Consider the following 14,269-nt stretch of genomic DNA (forward strand, 5'->3'; position numbering starts at 1 on the left):
TTGTATAAAGTGAAAGTAACCTAAGTGAATGAGAGAAGTGATGTGGCTAGGATGGTGAAGAGAGAATTCGTAAGAGTTGAAGGGTAGCAGGGTGATAAGGATATTTGTGAGAATTTGGGAAGGGGAGGAATGGAACGCTAACAAGAAGGCAGCTGGATCTAGTAAGTTAATGTGTAAGGACGTAAGATGCCGAAAATGAAGTTGCAGATATGAATATTGACAAACGATAGAAATGGATGAATGATTTAAGTGTGAATATGCGTCATGAATAACACCTCTGGTAAAACTTTGCAGTCAACTGGATGTTCTCTTAATTTCAGGTGTTATGAAGTATATTACTGTGTGGATCGTTAGCCTGTGAGGTGGAGTAGGCAGTTTCGGACGCGTGAGTGATGAGTGGATGGATGTGGCTTATATCACTAAGGACTCATTTTCAATTTAACTTTTGTGTTTTCTTGATCTTGTTTTGGGATCCTACCCACCTCATTTATTAGAAGAAAATATGATAATGATGATATCGTAAAGTTAATGATAATGAGCTTTATCAGAAGCCAGAAAAAAAATGAGCTACCTTCATTTATCGCTATTAGAATCATATAAATAACTGAAGATTCCCAGCATTTCTATTGTAGTGCAAGATGGTCTAAAAAAAAAAAAAATCTTTAGCACTCGAACTAGTGACTGTCGTCCCTTACCCTTCCGTCCAAAAGTTTGTAAACTCTACAGATTCGTGCTGACACATTTCATTAAATATGTGTTTGTATTGATTGATCTGTTACGCCAAAAACGCATCAAAAGGTCTAAATCCAAAACGACGAGACTTTCTGTGACTATTAGGCTTGCGTAACAACTGTACCAAGTTTGATATGAATTGGTGAAATAGGTGAGGAGTGACACCGAGCTGAAATGTGCATGATCGGCAGAAAGAAACAAGAAAGAAACTGAACAAATACAGTAAGTTCTCCACCATAGCGTGGAAACCATAAAAATCACATAAATATATAACAGAAAACATACTAACGGGCATACTGTTGTTATCCACTTACAGATTCATAAAACACACACACACACACACACACACACACACACACACACACACACACACACACACACACACACACACACACACACACACACGCCGTTTTTTTCCGTGATCTCGCGTGCAGCTGGTAATGTGCTTGAGTTATTGACCAATCCATCACGCGACACACACCCCAAAAGTTATGGGCGCAATAAACACACATGTGATTTGCAGTTAATGATAATTGCTGGGTCTTAATTACCTCTTTATGGAGCTCCGGGGGGTTAGGGTGGATGGTAGGGGTGGAGGGGGGAAAGGGAGGGGGGAGAGGGGAGAAGGGGAGGGGGGAGAGAGAGAGGAGCAGAGGATATAAGTGGAGGTAGCACAAGTGACTGGTTGGAAAAGGTTTAGTGTTCTCAGTTTCGTGTGTGTGTGTGTGTGTGGCTGCATGCGTACGTACTTTTGATAACACGAAGCCTACGAAGCATAATCTAATTGGTGGGCAGATCAGAACTGTCTTCTTTGTACATAACACATTATATTTCTGGAGAAGGGAAATGAAGACTCAGACAGAAAAAAAAAAAATCACCAGCTCTGCAATAAACAGCATCTTTGCTTCCATATGTTACTCCCACAATTAAAAAGAAAAACAAAGCGAGGTTATTCGAAAGCGGAAAAAGTGTCATGGATGGGCAGAGCTATGGCCCGCGAAATCAGGAAGAACGGAAGGTGACACGGGATGTGTGGGATTCGAACCCATTCATGAACTTGTCACCTCAATTATTCCAGGTGTCAGGTTGTCCTCAGAGGGCAGGATATGGTACGTGGCAGGGCAGGGCAGTTTGGGACCAATATTCGTGTCTGGTGATCGGAAATTTTAGGTCTGTTCTGTGTGTGTCAGGGAGGTGGATAGGGGGGATATGCGTGTGTAACTGTGGTGAGAAAGACGATACATACATACGTAGCTACATACACGCACCCACACTAGAGAGAGAGAGAGAGAGAGAGAGAGAGGGAGAGAGAGATAAACAGATACTGTACATAGATAGATATACATACATACATACATACATACAGATAGATAGATAGATAGATAGATATAGATATAGATAGATAGATAGATAGATATATTTAGATAGATAGATAGCTAGACAGATAGATAAAATGTTTCTCATGTATATCTTCTTGTGTGTGTGTGTGTGTGTGTGTGTGTGTGTGTGTGTGTGTGTGTGTGTGTGTGTAAGGGAGAAAAGTGTGTCACGTGAAAACACTTACCCGATGGAGGGTTTGGTAGCCATGTGACGCAGTAAATTGGATATAATGTCTGTCTTGTCAAAAATGGTTGCAAGGATTTGATACACGTGCATCCTACTGAGTGTTTGTTTTATCCGTGCGAGAAATATATTATTGTTTGGGTGCGAGAGGCACATGGTCTGGAGATGCATATATCGACAAACTAGCAGAGTGGAAAACTTCTTTTGTTTGAAGTAAGCCTTTTACTGTATGTCTGTGCTGATAAAAGCTAAAAGCTCATATATATAAATGTATATATATATATATATATATATATATATATATATATATATATATATATATATATATATATATATATATATATATATAGTGTTTATATATATATATATATATATATATATATATATATATATATATATATATATACATAGAGAGAGAGAGAGAGAGAGAGAGAGAGAGAGAGAGAGAGAGAGAGAGAGATCTGTTTCTTGGGGGTCCAGTCTGTAGTCTTCAATATCCCTCTGAAATGGTGGGAAGTCTTAAACATTTTATTCCTTCTCTCGCCAGAGGACTTTATTCAACCAAGATTTAGCTCTCTTCACTGGGAAATGTCGTGAATGCCACATAGCAAAGAATTCCTTTTATTCATGGGCTACGCTGACATATTAATTTTATTTAGATTTATTAATCCAGTGTCACGGAAGGAAGGTATTAATGAAGATTATTTCTAATCCCTAACCTAAGCGGAATAGCAATAATAAATTAACAGTGGCGCCCTCGGACTGAATGGGTTCATTATTGTCTCGGATAATCAGTAGATAAAGTGTATTCATTTTTCAGTAATCGCATCACCTTGCCATTTTGTTTTATTAATTACGTGCTAAACGAGATAACAGCGAATTTCATAATAAATAGGACAAATATTTCTCCGTGTGATTGTGCCATTCGTTTGATGCATAATGTTAACGTAATTCGCAAAACACTCATTGCTAGATGGCTGTTGTATTTGGCAGTTTTCCCCCCAGTTAATTTTATAGAACATAATATGTACGCGCTGCCCAAATACTTCATATTGCTCCTAGACTTTTCATGTTGACGCATACCTTTTCAAATCAGTTCAGTTTACGTTCTTAAATATGACATCTCTATCATATATTCAGTACGAACGGTAGGTACTAAAGTCTAAGTTACGACCTGAGAATAAGTTTGACGCCATCTGTCACGTGCAGAAGAACAGGTACCCTCAGGGAAATTATCTGTATTATGCCTGGAGTCGAACACATAATAAATACTAGAAAATACAAATAAGTTCCGACATAATTTCCAAATAAGGGATATAGCAGAACGACTGGGCGAGACTGTACAGTGGGAGGTCCAAGTGTCTGAGGGGCTGCTTAAATACAATTGTATCCCCTCAAATTCTGGGAAATGTGCCCCGTAAGCTCAATAGATGGCATCATTATTCACAAGCGAGGCGTGGCTGTGTCGCGCTGTGTATTCCTTTTCTGTCTGTGTATATTCTTCAATGTTTAGATTCGTTTCCTAAAGTCAATGGCTGATGGTATTTACGTGAATTTATCCCACTTGAATATGGTGTGTTTGTGTGTGTGTGTGTGTTTCTGTTCTCCCAAAGGAATTTCTTTAACTAAGGTAGGATGCATATTAATAAATGGGTCAGGAAAGGCTTTATCCAACCTGTACAATTCATAAAGTCTTTGTTAGGCCGAATGAAGCCGTGTGGAGAAGCACGAAGAAGATAAAATATAGACGCCATCGCAGTAAAGGAGTCAGTCTTTTCATGATTGACATAATTAGCGTCAGAACCTCTTGTTGCATATATCAACAACGTCATTCATATATTCCACTGAAAGACGATTTTATTCAGCTTAAAAAATATACTTCGTAATGGTTTGATGGTCGCTGTTTCTAATGCCTTCACTATGAATCTTTTTCCAGAGTTGAGGAAAATCTTTTGGATACGGCAAAATAACCCATGATAGAGATGGGGTTTAAAATGATATTCACATTGCTTTTAGTCTTTCAGCTCTTAGTATCAGGCCTTCCAAAGATTTGTCTGTAGAAAAAAATAATGTAAATAATAAAGTATGAAATGTGTGTGCCCTGAGCGTAGACTTTTAATCCCCATATATATTTGTTACAGTTTGTTCCTAACCTTTATGCAACACAGTGGAAAATCATGCCCTTGTCTGAGCGGATCAATTCATTCTGCCAAACCAAGAAACTATAAAAGGGTAGGCTATAGATAATTGGTGGATTTATATCTTATTGGAGAAAAGAACATTTATTTTGGGGATGCTTTCAGTGTCAGCCGCATGGAAAGGAGAAAACACTTAAGCTCAAGTGTAGATAGAGAATGCCCAGACAGACAGATAAATACATACGTAGATAGATAAGCATGTATGTTTGGTAACACAGAAGATAGGACAGTAAAGACTATCGAAAAAGGAAAGTCTATGGGCTTTTAAGCGCTGTCAAGCCCTTTTGATAACCCATTTTAGCAACCCCCTTCATCTGACCTTTGCCTTCCTCTCATGCCCCATCTCTCCCCTCACCTCACCACCCAGGAGACGACCGTTCCCTGTGCCACCTCCTTCCGGTTATCTGCTGCCTGTATCTCCTACGCACCGCCTCCCTTCACTCTATTTCCATCACCCCTGTGCTCTTTGCCTTATCTCTTACCATTTGCATAGCCCTGATTGATTTTCAGAACGGGTGTATTTGACGGTTCTGTGTAAGTGTGTGTGTATGTGTGTGTGTTTAATCATTTCGTTTTACTTCTTCGTGATTAGTACTGTATTGCTATTTATTTTATTTTTTTCAGCTTTCACCGTTTCTTCCACTTCTGCTCCGTATGTTTTGCTAGTCCATATCTTACTCCATCATCTTCATCCTTTACACATTATCTTCTTCTCCTGTACAATTTTTAAAAGTATTACCATTTCTCTCTCTCTCTCTCTCTGGTGTTGTAAGTATATATATGTTTTTCTCTTGTTTTTGCTTTTACACCTTGATGATGATGATGATGATGATGATTCCCCACTTCTTTCTCCCTTTTTTCTCCTCCACTTTAGCTTTTCCTTCTCCTCTCTTTATCCCCTGATTGCTCTTTCGATTTTTACGCCGGTCTCTCCCTATCCTTGTCTTATTTTTTTCGCCTCCTGTCACCTGCCTGCCCTCAGTTTCTCTCCTATAAGATTCTCTCTCTCTCTCTCTCTCTCTCTCTCTCTCTCTCTCCATTAACCCTTCTTCCTTTACTTTCTTTTCGTCTTTCGTCCTCTCTTCATCACTGTCATTTTACTTCCTCATTCCACTTTATTTCTGTTTCCTTTCCACCATCTCCTTTCCTTCCCTTTTCATTCTATTTCTCTCTCTTTTTCTTTCATTGTTACCTTATTCTTCTAAGCTATCTTTTTCAATATTTTCATAGTCTGTACCAAAATTCGCTTCTTTTTCTTCAATCCTTCCTTTTTCTTCCTTTTCTTCTCCCTGTGCCTCCTTCCTTCACTTCTCCAAAATTTTTCCTTCACTGTTCCTTCATGCCCTTCCTCCACGACCTTTCCTCTGATTCTTCTCTTCTCCCTCCATTTCTCCACTCTTCTTCTCCCCTCTACCTTTCCTCCACTCTCTTTTCTCTATATCCTTTCCTCCATTTTCTCTCCTCTTTATCCTTTCCTCCACATTCTCTCCTCTACCTCCTTTCCTCCACATTCCTTCCTCAACATTCTTCTCTCTTCTACTTTTACTCCACATTCTTTCCTCTGTCTTTCCTCCACATTCTTTTCTCCACCTTCTCTCCACATTCTTTCCTCCATTTTCCTCCAAGTCTTTCCTCTACCGTGTTATCTCTCCCTCCTCCCAACTCTCCACACTTTTCCTCCCGCCTCTAGAAATCTTTGGACATAAACAACATAATGATTCTCTCTCTCTCTCTCTCTCTCTCTCTCTCTCTCTCTCTCTCTCTCTCTCTCTCTCTCTCTCTCACCGACGTCCTTCAAGATTACCTCTAATGTGTGCTAACGAAGGTAGGGTCTTGTTATGTGTGGGGGGAAAGAAATAGGCTTCAGAGAGAGAGAGAGAGAGAGAGAGAGAGAGAGAGAGAGAGAGAGAGAGAGAGAGAGAGCACACAAAGGAAGAGAGCTGCTGAGATTAGAGAAGAGTTTCAGTATACACACAGAAGAGTAACAGATAAAGAATGATCGGGAAAGATGCAAAGAAAAGGAAGAAGAAGAAATGAAGATGATGGTGGTTGTGGTGGTGGTGGTGGTGGTGGTGGTGATATGTTGGAGGAAGATTGGAGGAGGAAATGGAGAAGAAGAAGATGGGGATATGGTAAATGCGAAATGAATAAATAGGAGATAAATGAAATAGGAGGGATACGATAGTACTGAAGATGAGTTTATTATTCGCAGGCACAATCACTGCTCTATTCTCATCTCTCTCTCTCTCTCTCTCTCTCTCACATCGTACCCTTTCTCATCTTCCTTCCTGTTCCTCATATTTTCCTTCATCCCTTTACATGTCTTCTCACATATCGCAACATCTTGACATTTTCTTCCTTCTTATAATGAATCTTCTCACTTTACTATTTTTATTTTTACTTTTTTCTTTTTCTGTCTGCCCATTTTTTCTCACTTCCCCTTTTCCTGGCATTCTTCTTCCTTACTTTACTTACCTTTTTCCTCCCCATTTTTGTGTCTTTTCCTTCCTCCCATCTATCTCTCACTTTGTTTCTGATATTTTCCTCCTTCTCTCTATGTGCCTTTTTCGTCTCCTGTTTCTTTTTTTTATATATATTTTCCTTCCTCCAGCTTCGTAACTGTTCTCCCATCCTTTCTGTCTGATTTCGTCTTCTGCTCTCTTGCTTTCCTTCCTCCATTCTGCCGTCCTATCTTTACGGACCATCTGTGTGATTTGTGTCTCCATGGAGCTGCTAATCTCGGTCTACCCTCTGCTATCTACAAGGCGTTAGACATGTTACTGTGCAATAGAAAACACTGCCACACCTCACACTCACATCTCACACTGCCACACCTCACACTGCCACACCTCACACTACCACATCTCACACTGCCACACCTTACACTGTCACTCTTCACACCTTCACGCCTCATACTGCCACACTTCACATTTTCACACCTCACACTCTCACACCTCACACTGCCACACTTAACACTGCCACACGTCGCACTACCACACCTTACACTGCCACGTCACAGTGCCACACCCCACACTACCACACCTCACACTGCCGCATCTTACACTGCCACACCTCACATTGCTACACCTTACACTGCCACACCTTGCATGGCCACATGTCACACTGCCACACCTCCGGGAACTAAAGAGTTAAGTCATTGATGATGATGATGATGATGATGATGGTGATTATTATTATTATTATTATTATTATTATTATTATTATTATTATTATTATTATCATTATTGTTGTTGTTGTTGTTGTTGTTATTTATCCTAATGGTAACGATAAAATGCCTATGATCCTGAGCGTCTTTATTGCAAGTCATATTATTAAATATGTAACCACTCATTCCCAGCATTTTAATCCACAGACTCTGCCTCTTGACTCCTGCGGCCACAAAGGTCAAGTTCGATGTAGTTCCATTCAAGTGACTTTCATCGGAGCTCTCAAAGGACGGGTGAGTATCATTTTTTTTTTTTTTTTCAGTGTTATGATTATTTATTTGTATTAACCGAGTTCGATTATCAAGCAGGTCAGACTGTTAGGTAATGCTTGTTTTTCCCTAGTCCCTCTTCACCCACCAAAACAACTGGACAATTGGATGTATGAAAGACTATTGTGGGTCGTGTGCTTGGGGAAGATTAGGACTTAGAAAAAAAAAATTATATCCTCTTGTGTCCTCGCGCCGTCGGTAGGCATATGTCTTAACTCCTCCTTCTTCAGAGCTTGTCAGGATTTGTGACGTGTGGGAGTAGAAATGTATTTTGATATTCATCCTATTTCCCCTCTTTGTAGCTACTCTCTGGGGCTGAACAGGTTGCCTATAGATCTCCTTGACGTATTCAATTTTCATACGGAATAGATTGGATGTAAAAACCAGTCCCAGCCGCTTCTGACACTGAATGAACTGGGCTGATCGGCTTGATAGTATTCGGCAGTACTGGGGTGGGATTTACAAGTAGATTAAAATACACTCCTTGTCATAACTAAGACTGATTTCACAGGAAGAACGAGGGGCATGGAGAGATCCTGCACCTCTTTTTCTTGTCCTTCAAAGAGAGACAAAGCTTAGTTATATGACCATTTTGTGTTTTTTTTTTCCAGGAAGAACTAAAGGCATGGGAAGGTACAGCATATTTCAGTTTTTTTTTTTTTTCTCTCTCTCTCTCTCATTTAACATCATTGAGGTTCTATCTCTCTTTCATTCTCCTCCACATGACACCTTTTCTCCCACTGTTTCCTGTGTTCCTGAATCTCTTGATTCCTCTCACCTAAATCTCTTGCCTCTTATACCAACTTTCTCTTGTCTTTCCAAGCGCTTATACTACTTATGTCTTCTTCTCACTACTTTCCCCCCATCGTCTATCCTCCCCCCCACCGACAATCGTCCTCACCTTTCAAGTTAATTCTTCCCTTCCCCCACTTGCCGTTTTCTAAGACATTTTTCCACCTTCCGCTTGAGCATCCCATCCCTTCCCTCCTTTTTATGACATTTTTTCCACCCTTCACTTTGAGTTTCCCCTCCTCCACTCCCACCCCTCGTCTCCTTCCCCTTCCCCTCTCCCTTCCCTGTCCCCTTCCCCTCTTCCTGCCCTTGTCCCTTTCTCCCTCCTCTCTCTCTCCTCCCTCCTCCTCTCTTCCCCCTCCTCCCTCTGTCTCCCTTTCTTCCACCTCCTCCTCGTCCCCCTCCCTTCCGTCTTCTTACCTTTTATCAACCCTTTATACTCCAGTCACCCCTCCCTCCCCCTACTCCAGTTTTCTATAGCATTTTTCGTCCTATTTTTTTCTCCTTGTGAGCTAGTAACCAGATAATGTAGCCACGACCAGGGAAATATTTATAAAAGATCTTATTCCAGGTTTCTGTGACTCTCCTATAGGAATATCATCATTGGTCATTACCTGGAAAAGACTACCACCATTATAATCTTGGCCCGTATTCTCGTTGGTTAAGGAAGCTCCCTAGCACCTCTTCTTAAGTGATTTATTTTGCTTATTACACCTTACTAACCTCTTCTGTTTGACAAATTCTTCCAATGTCGACATACTCTGCATCAGCAACGGAGAAGAGGATAGTAACCAGCCATATACAAAAATGAATCGCTAAGGAAAAGATGTTTGGGAGCTTCCTTGACCTGAGAGTATTAAGCTCAAAGAAAGTTTATAAATTTCAACCTTGGTCCGCTCCCACACCTATTATATATACCAGGCCTCTCAAAAAATAAAATAAAATAAAAAAGGTGGTTGCTTTCTCATTTTTTTTATTCTGGATCACAATAGGTCTTTTTTCTGTTGCTCTTTTGCCTAAGGATGTTTTCTTTTGTCATTTTGGTGCGTTTTTGTGCGTTTCTTCGTAGATGATAATGTTGTTCGTAATGGAGTATATCTGTGTTGCGTTGGCTGGTTGATCCATACAAGTGAGAGAGAGAGAGAGAGAGAGAGAGAGAGAGAGAGAGAGAGAGAGAGAGAGAGAGAGGAATTAAGGAGGAGGAAGAGGAGGAGAAGGAGGAAGAGAAGAGAGATATATGATAATGTTGGTATAGTGTTTCATAATTTTGAGTGACAGAGAAGATTTTTATGCGTTTCTTTTTGGCTGGAGAGAAGGTCATCATCATCATTATCATCATCATCATCATCATCATCATCATCATCCATGTCCTAAAGATTTACTGTAGTAGGATCCTGGTGGAAGACTTATATATTAACACATAGAGAAAATTCCAGCATATTGGCCAAAACAGAACTATAGCATTTTTTTTTTTCTGTTTTTGGCCAAGATACAACGACGTACCATGGGAGAAGCACATAATTTCTCTTTCTAAATCAGCTTCTCATTTGTTGGGTGTGCTAAACCGACCCGTGCATTCCTTATCCCTATACAGTTGTCGATTTGGTACAGAGACCTAAATCGTCCTTGTTTATTTCACACATATTCATTCATTTTCTCTCCTACTCCATACTGAAAAGGTTAATTGGTATTCTTGATTTTTATTGTCAACAAGTGATTAGATGAGCGAGCATGTTTCACGCTTTGGCTTTCACTCTACCTAGGACGTAGCCGCTTCATTTTCTGCCATCTTCATTGCAGTGTGTGTGTGTGTGTGTGTGTGTGTGTGTGTGTGTGTGTGTGTGTGTGTGTGTGTGTGTGTGTGTGTGTGTGTGTGTGTGTGTGTGTGTGTGTGTGTGTGCGCGCGTACATCCTTGTATATTTGACCCTCTGTGTGTGTCTATTTTTGCCCCTGCGTGTGTGCTTGTGTGTATCATGGCGAGAGAATGTGTGTGTATAGCGAAATATAGGGGTGGGCGGGGTGGAAAACGGGCAGGTGGCGGTGATGAGGGCAGAATGAGAGAGAGAGAGAGAGAGAGAGAGAGAGAGAGAGAGAGAGAGAGAGAGAGAGCTGTGACGCGGTGGAGCAGAGTGAGTAAATTGGCAAGTAAATGAGTAAGACTGAATAAGCATGTGTGTATATGTGTATATTAATTTGCATTTGCTAGAGAGAGAAGGGAAAAGAGGATGAGAGAGGCACAGGCCAAGAGGTGAGGGAAAGGCGCTTAAGTAACGAGAACAAGGCAGCTGGTTCTGAGGAGAGGAGCGTGAGGGAGCCTTTACACAATGTTTTTTCAGTCATGCTCACTCAAAAACCGGCCGTCTGAAGGTCAAGGTGTGGTAAGCCTCCACTCTCCTAACACCACCAATATTCTCGCTCACTTTACCATTCTTCACTCACTCCCAAAGTCTTCCAGTCATGCACACTCGCTAAAAATGTCAAGCTGAGGTGACTTAAGATTTTCAGGGGAGAAAGGAAAGGAAGAAGTAAAGTGCAAAAAAAGAAACAAAGACTGACTTCCTGAAAACTTGCCCTTTTCAGGGAGAGTCGAAATAAAGAAGGCCAAAAGCTAAGACCCGTTCAGAGTGAGGTGCAATCTGCAGACGAGTTTGTGCAACTTGATACTCCACACAGTTAAGGAGTTATGAGAAACCTTTATTGATCCCTTCAGGACGTTAACGTCTCTTGTAATTTATCCTTGCTGCCTTTAGGAGATTTCATTTATCTTATCAATGACCTCCCAAACTAGAGAAGGATAGAAGCAAACCGCCAATCCTCTCAGTATGGGGACGCCTTTATTATTTCATTCTTACCTTCTCCATATGATTTTTATCTGCCTTGGAGAAAATGTGTCGTACTGAAGGGGTAAATGCAGGTGGAAAAAGCCTTATGAAAATTAAAGCATTCATCTGGCCCACAACCTCTCCTCCTCCCACGGAAAATTGTGGGGGGAAATGGGACGGAAGATTGTTGACGTATTATAATGGAGGGTGTTGTGGTGGAGAGAGAGAGAGAGAGAGAGAGAGAGAGAGAGAGAGAGAGAGAGAGAGAGAGAGAGAGAGATGGTGGCGCTGGTGGAGGTATTTTCTCCTGACCTTTTGAGGCTCCCCATTGCCTGACTTTTTAAGCTTATGTTAATGGTGTGTCCTTTCAAATGCTGACATGAGTTTTGCACCTTGTCGGTTCCTGTAGGTGACTTATATAGGCTTTGATTAACAACAACAGAACCATTACATTACCTTCACATTCAGCACTCTCACTTCGGACATCCCGTTTGGTTCGTGCATCGCCAGTGTTAGGGGCGGTTTATTTTCACTGTCATTCTCCCTCCAAGATGATTATGTCTTGCAGTGGCCATTATGCAAACTGACTGACAGATACAGATTCACAAGTAGAGATGCAGCTGCGGACACAGACACAGCGATACAGATACAGATAAACAGATTGAGATACAGATACGGTTACAGAAACAGAAACAGATACAAATAAAGATACAATAAAGGGAGATACAGATACAGATACAAATAGAGATACAAAAATGGAGATGCAGTTACAGATACAAATACACAGACAGAGATACAGATAAAAGTACAAAAATGGAGATGCAGAAACAGTTTCAGATATGGATACAGATACAGAAATAAATATACTAAAGATGCAAAATGGAGATACAGATATATATATACAGAGATACATATACAGATTCATAAATGGACATAACAGATACAGACGCATAAGCAAAAACAGAGATGCAGATACAGATAATGACAGATACAAAAACAGGTAGTGAATTGAATACAGCCAGAGATACAAACATACACTGATACAGGTACACAATGGCACGGTGAGTTGGATACCAGCCTCCCGGCACGACTGTTTCATTGTTGGAGTTGTAAAATATTATCATTTTTTAAATCACGAAATTCATTGTGACCTGCACACATTTCATACTTTCAGCCGCCTCACCTTTCTGAAAATATCCGTTTCAATCTCATAATTGCAACATCCCATTTAGGAATGTGCCCCAGTCGTTGCCACACCACACCATACCACACCACACCACCACACATCTCACTGGTGATGGTGATGCTGACGACATGGGTTCAGCATGATTTTGACTGCTGACAACATTTGTGGGTGTGATACGCTGGCCGTAGAGGAATTTGTGCCTAAAACGTGTACGTGTATAAAGACGAGGCTGCAGCACCAGACAGGCGTGACGCAGCGTGAAGATGAACGAGCAGTGTGGCCGGGGCGCGGAAAACCTTACACATCTTCTTGGTTACAGTGTTAATCCTTCAGCTGGTAGGTTTCCCCTCAGATGTGCAAAATCGTCTGGAGGTAATCAAAATAAAATACTCATTTTTTTTCTCTCTCTACCATGAGATGACTTACTTCACCTTAATTCGAGCTCTTCTCCTCTTAAGGTGCTTTTGTTATCTTCAGACGGTTTCTCTTAAATCAGTGAGAAAAGATGTAGGCAAGAATCAGCCTGCCTTTCCTCCCATGGCCCTTGACAAGGTTTAGTATTTCATTTTTGCCCCCGCAGACGATTTTATTCAGCCTAGAGAGTTGAATAAAGACATAAATCCAGCCTACCTCACCTTCATATGGCCTTTTATTTTTGACACCGCTAAGCGATTTTATTTACAGCAGGAGTAAAATTATAGAAAAGATTCAGACCATGTTCCTTTGTCACCTGAAGACTTGTGATAAAGGAAAACAATTGGTATTTTCTTTGCATAGATCCTCTGATGTCCGCGACCTTCTTTGACCTGTATTTATAAGCATGCGAAATTTTATACCGGTCGCTTGAAAACTGAATGTTACCGTAACGGGCCGAGGATGAGAGCTGCTCCACCTCCCCAAATCCAGAAGTTCATTTTTTTTTTTTTTTCTGTAGTGCCCACAGCCTAAATGAGCCCGTAAGTATACCCATACAATATGCTGCTACACTATCTTGAAAATTGTGGACATTTTCTTGCCGGGCTGGAACTAGAGTTCGGAGGCTGTGGTTCTCCCTCAAACCGCCAAGTATAATTTTTGTGGTATCGGGTAATTCCATTCGTGTATGTCTGTGACCATGCAAATTTTTTTCTTTTTTTTTCAAACTTGGGACACTGTCTCTGCACCATCTCTAACCACTCGCGCTGTCTATACATAGCGTATGACCTCCTCTGAGTCATATCGATGCCCATGCTAGTAGTCAACACTGTAGCTTGAAAACTGTGGCCGTGCATAGCAGACAAACAAATAAAACAGAGGGACAGACATTATGAATTATTATAATAGGTTTTGTTACCGCCTTTCGATTTTTGTAAAAAGGAAGAAACTCCGTGACCCCGCGAATGAAGACAGTGTGTACATTATGAGTGGAGAGAGTGGGGGGCATTATTAGGGCGGGGCAAAACCTCGCCTCCAGTGACGTTAACAGATCGGATCCTTAGC

The sequence above is a fragment of the Coenobita brevimanus genome, chromosome 66, assembly GCF_032717465.1.
Source record: "Coenobita brevimanus isolate Jiangsu-jjx chromosome 66, ASM3271746v2, whole genome shotgun sequence".
NCBI classification, from domain to species: domain Eukaryota; kingdom Metazoa; phylum Arthropoda; class Malacostraca; order Decapoda; family Coenobitidae; genus Coenobita; species Coenobita brevimanus.